Here is a 6000-nt window from a genome sequence, read left to right as displayed (position 1 = left end):
TAAAATAAAAATACTGAGAGTTTTTTAAAAGGTCATAATAGAAACATTTTATGTGTTTTAATTGTTTAAATGTTTTCTTTCGGATTAAAAAAAACCTGAATGTAATCTGGGAAAATGTTAAATGGCTGCAGCACTATAAGATTTTCCACAGAAATGTGTTATTCACAGTGAAGCACAATGGGAAGACTCCATTAGCACTTTAGATGGTATCGTGACTTTGGAAAAACCATTTCACCATGCGAGTATTTACAAAAACTGAAGCCGTCCCTGTGAGGTTTTGACAGAGCTTAGCTATATAGGTAGTAAGTGACGCAGTGCTGAAAGCAGTCTTAAATTACCTATGTCAATATGCAGATTTTCTCTATTTAGTATTTTAACTATGAATTTACCAATCTGAGTAACTTGAAATGCAGTATCATAAAAAGAATCAGATCTACCAAACTGAAAATGTGTGCGTATCTAAAGTAGTTTCTTTTCTTGATTTTGGTTAAGTTAACAGAAGTATCTTCACATCTGTAATTTCTGGTAAGTTAATGAGAACACGCTGAACTTTTGGGTCACAATAAATTTTCCCATTATGTAAAATATTTTACACACCGGTTGACTCATTGTGAATTGTGAGTCGACATGATTCTCTTCCTGCGGAAAATAGAAACACATGCTGGCCGGGCACGGTGGCTCATGCCTGCAATCCCAGCACTTTGGGAGGCGAAGGTGGGCGGATCACCTGAGGTCAGGAGTTTGAGACCAGCCTGACCAACGTGGAGAAACCCTGCCTCTACTAAAAATACAAAATTAGCCAGGCGTGGTGGTGCATGCCTGTAATCCCAGCTCCTCAGGAGGCTGAGGCAGGAGAATTGCTTGAACCTGGGAGGCAGAGGTTGCTGTGAGCAGAGATCGCACCATTGCTCTCCAGCCTGGGTAACAAGAGTGAAGCTCTATCTCAAAAAAATAAATAAATAAATAAAAACTAAAAGAAACACATGTTATTGTAATGACAATTTGAGCCAATTACAGGATTGTGCTTATGTTACCACATTGACTGTAGGTCCTTTCTGTGAGTTGGGTTGTTGAAGAGTTTGAGATAGACAGATGGCAGTGGGTGGGAATGAGTTGGGAGCTTTTGTTAGGTTTAGAGAATGTAGTCTTTCCACCATCATTTAGTTGTTTGTTTTATGCATAGGCTTATTTTTGTTCTTGTGAGCATTATGTTGAGTTAATGTGTTTTCTTTGACCTCAAACCTTCTGAAATGTTTCTAGGTCTTAAAGATTCAGGTGTTATTTATTTCATAGTAGACAGAATGAAGTAAATGAATACTTTCTTGGGGGATAGTGTTGATAAGTTTCATAGTGACACCTCTCCCTCATGATTAAAAGTGCTACATTTGCACAAATATGTGATTTATATTTTACATTAAAATTAAGATCAAGTTTTTCCTTGAGAAATTGTTGAACTTTTAGATTTGGGAGAGGGGGAGTTCCTACAGGAATTATGAATTGTTTTGACCAGTGAGAAGCTTATTTAACATTTTTGGAAGGAGTACCCCAAAAGTAATGCGTTTTTTGGCATAGTGGAAACTTGCAATAATGTTTTCTTGTTGTTTTTTAATTGAGTGGGTGAGCTGCATCTCTATTGGATGTTTGGCCTTTGACTTGATTGTGTCAGCTTTTAGAAAATAACTTTATGGAAATCATCAGATTCCATACAATTACCTATTTAAAGTGTCCATGTCCGTGGTGTTTGGTATATTCACAGAGTTGTGCAGCCATTGCCTACTTCGGACGTTCTATAGAAATGCAGTTGACAGTATATGTGTTTTCTGTGTGCAGCCTCTGTCATTCAGCACCATGTTTTCATGTTGTGCATGTATGCATCAGTTGTTCCTTGTTAATGTCGAATATTATTCCATCGTGTGGATGGTCCACATTTTATGTATTCGTTAGTCCATTAATAGGCATTGGGGTTGTTTCTACTTTTTGACTGTTGTGTGATAATGCTGCTGTGAACATTCATGTTCAGGTTTTTGTGTGGACGTGTCATTTCTCTTGGGAATATACCTAGGCGTTTGTATCCGCTTTTGTTGTTTCTTTTACCTACAGTTCAGATTCCCATTTATGTTTGTACAGACACTTTGCTACTTGTAACTGGGGCTTGTTTGACCTTTGTTGCTGACCTAGTGACTTCTTGTGTCATGTTGAAAGCCCCTGAGACCCTCTGTTGCCTAAACAGGCAGAATTGCAGTCTCTTTCCTTCCTAAGACCAGATCACATCTGGTGGTCATGAAATGGTCTTATCAAATAAGTACCTGTTAGATTTTTGGTAAATAAGTATGTATCTAAGCCAAATAAATTTTGTGTGTATTTTATATTATTTTTCTTCTCTCTGCTTCCTCTTGGGTACATCCTTTGTTCTGTGGCCCCAGTGGCACCTAGAGTGAATATGAATGATTTGTCTATGTTTTCCCTTCAGGCGGAATGTTGCTTACTTGGATTTTTTCTTGTTAATTTTGGTGACTGAGTTGCCTGTTTTTGAAGTGATAAATACCTTCGGATAGTAGGGTTGCTCTTTAGCATTTTAAGTGTCCAAATGAGACCTATTGGGATGTTTCCATAATTCCATAATTCATGTAAATGCGCCTTAATGATATTAGCTAGTCTGTCTGAGCTACATTATTAATTTCATTACTACTATTTAATAAAGGGGCAGGATTTGCCATGGTCATTCTAGTTAATGGTAAGAGCCCTGGAGGTCTCTCATCATATATCTAAGCGGAATTAAGCTTGGAAATATTACTGAGTGCCTTGTGGCTCTATTTGGTAACAGTCATGCCTTACATTTTGAGACAGCTTATACTTTTACACACCAGGAGACTCATTGTGAATTGTGAGTAGACATGATTCTCTTCTGGCAGTAAGGGAATGCATTCAGTCAGTTGAAAATCAACATCATGTGGTTTGCAGGATAAGTCTTACTCCTTTCTTAGGCAAGGACTCTGGGATCCAGAAGGAGTGAGCGGTTGGTTAGGAGGAGTCAGTGCCAGAGGGAGGCAGCGTGTCCTTTCTGCTCTGCCCACGCTGTGAGGACACCGGGCCGTACCTTCGCCAGGAGGAGGTCATGCCAAGTCCAAAGCATCAGGCCGCTCAGAGCCAAGCAGCTTTGCTGGAGCACCCACTGGTGTACTTGGAAAGTGATTTATCCTGTTAAAGCCTCGCTGCCACCTCAGCTGTAAATTGGAGACAGTAGGAAGCCATCTCCGCAGGCCTGTGGGGATCTGGCACCTGGGCACTGAACCCTGCTGCCCTTGGTCAGATGGTCTCATTGGGAAGCAGTTGGAAGGGTCCTGTGGTGTGCTCCTTCTGGGACCTTCTGCCACCCCCTGGAGGCAGCTTGAGCCCCTACTCATCTCTCCCCATCAGTGCACACTCCCTTCAGCCCTGGGCCAGCTGTGGGGCCCTCCTCTGTAGGTGCTGGCTGTTCCAGGAGGCACAAGAGTGTTGGTGTGGGACCTGCCCACTGCTCGAGATCCCCCAGGGAGAGCCCGCTCAGGCTACGCACGGGCTTCTGGCCGCATGGGTCAGCGTCACAGGACGGACAGATCAGTGGGGGAAGAGTCCTCCTGCAGTGCTGCTGCCACTGGAGGCTGGTGAGAGTGGTGCTGCCATAGAGAACAAGCCTTGATCCCTGACTTGAAAGGCACAGTTCTTCTGGAACTTCTGCGAGGAGTGCCCAGAGTGGCACCTAAATACGTTAGAAGCGCTTGATGAAAGTTCCTCTGAGGCTTTTAAACTGCTCGAGTGAGTCTCTCTGAAGCACGGTGATGGCAAAAGGAAACTACCTCACGCTGCCTCTTTGTGCCTTCTGTCCTCATCTCCCGTGGGCCGTAGGTGTTCCCTGTCAGGATTTATGCGGAGGCGTGTCTGCTGTGGCCGAATGTGTTCATTCATTCATATCTCACAGTAAGAGGGAGGGATGGGGGAGGAAGACTGCTGTATTTCCTTAAAAGTTTTTCTGTAACTCGAATCCCTCCCACCCCCATGCGGTAACACCATCTTTTCCAGTTGGTGTCAGTGAACTCTGTTTTGGGTACCTACAGAAGCCGTAGGGGAGGTTAGGATGTGGCTGGAGGATGCTGGTTCCTGGGTGTAAATCCTGGCTCTTGCGCTTGAACTGACTGTGCCTCAGCGTCCTCGTCTGTTCGGTGGAGCCGCCTCAGAGAGGAACAAGTGAGTTGTGCGTGTGGAGCAGGTGGCTGACATGTGGCGAGTCCTCCAGGAATGCGGCAGCAGAAGGAACACGTTGAGCACCGCAGATACAGCCCTGACCACCACTGCAGGACTTCTGTGCGGGGGCAGCTGCAGAACCACCACTTCAGGACAGCATGGGAGCTGCTGGAGGTGGGGGGAGCTCAGGGAAAGGGCCTTGCTGCCAGGGGTGGGAAGGGAGTCAGTGAAGACGTCCTGGAGGAGAAGATTCCAGAGCCTGAGATGTGAAATAGAGTTAGGTAGCCAGAGACCAGGCAAAGAAGGGCCATTTTCATCAGAGAACAGCATAACACTGGCAGAGGTCTGACATGTCATTTCCTGTTACTAGAATTGGGGAGTGACCAGTAGATTCTTTAATTTGTTTATTCTTTCGTGCAGTCCTTCACCTCACACCTGTTCAGGGTCCGGTGGGGCTCTGGACATAGGGTGGAAGGAAACCATCTGAGCAGAGGCCGCTTGGACTGTCACCTCCGTCGGGTGCCAAGGCTGCCAGAGGACAGCTGTTACTTATGGGTGGCGGTGTGGTGCGGTGGCACAATACAGAGCTGCCCCGCTGTGTCCATGCCCTGGCGCCTCCCCGCAGTCACCATGTGCCTTGGGCAAATGTAGGCCTCAAGTCCCAGACACAGGCTTCTGTCAGTGGTGGTGGTGGTGGCTGTACCTGCTCCAGGCTGCTGTGAGGGAGGGACGGGCTCTGGCCACAGACATACGCCCTTGCAGAGGACCTCCCGCACCTGCTGAGGATTGTGTACAGCCATCTGGAGGGTGTTCTCCCTTGGCCCTCCCTGTAGTCCAGCTGAGTCCACATCCTTCACCTCTTTTTAACTCTTCCTTTCTTACAGAACCTTGACCTGGAGCTGCAGTCGGGCTCGAGTTCTGCCTCCTATGCAGTCCCAGCCATCCTCCACCATGCATGATGGTGTGTTTTCCATTATTCTTCCTCCCAGAGCACTTGCACCCACCCTGACGGTGGTTCCCCATGGTCAGATTGAGTATCCCTTATCTGAAATGCTTGGGACTAGAAGTGTTTCAGATTCTGATCTTTTTGGATTTTGGAATGTTTGAATATGCGTAATTAGATATCTTGGGGATGATACTTAAGTGGAAACACAAAATTCTTTTCATATACACCTTATACACATAGCCTGAAGGTAATTTTATGCAATATTTTAAATATTTTGTGCATGAAACAGAGTTTTGACTGTGACCTGTCACGTGAGATCCATTGGGGAATTTTCCTCTTGTGGTGGTATGTTGGTACTCAGAAAGTTTCAGATTTTGGAGCAGTTTGGATTTTTGGATTAGGGATGCTCCACTTGAATATCCTTTTATATACAACACATAGTCAGTGCTCACTAAATGTATTGCATGAATGAATGAAAACCAAAGGTCACTTTACTAAGCGTGCTACTATTTCAGAAACCTCTTTTTCCGAATTTGATTATATGGTCAATGGTTTAATATTTCAAGTGCTCTGACCACGTAATGGTTATTACCACACTGTGAAGGTAGCAGGGTGTTCCGTGATTGCTGCCCCCAGAGGACCTGGAAGTGCTTGCTGTACTTGCGTTTTCTGGAATGGAAATCATGGCTTATTCCCGGGAGCCCCCAGCGGGGGCTTTGAGTCTGGTGCTAAGCAGCAGATGTGCAGATTCCCACAGGGCGTACCTGAGCCCCGAGAGGGGGCGTCGTAGCGCACAGCGCACTCATTTCCGCATTCCTACCCCGCACAGCCAG

The sequence above is a fragment of the Macaca nemestrina genome, chromosome 7 (genome assembly GCF_043159975.1).
Source record: "Macaca nemestrina isolate mMacNem1 chromosome 7, mMacNem.hap1, whole genome shotgun sequence".
Lineage (NCBI taxonomy): Eukaryota > Metazoa > Chordata > Mammalia > Primates > Cercopithecidae > Macaca > Macaca nemestrina.
The sequence above is the reverse complement of the archived record's forward strand: the minus strand, read 5'-3'. Positions refer to the sequence as shown.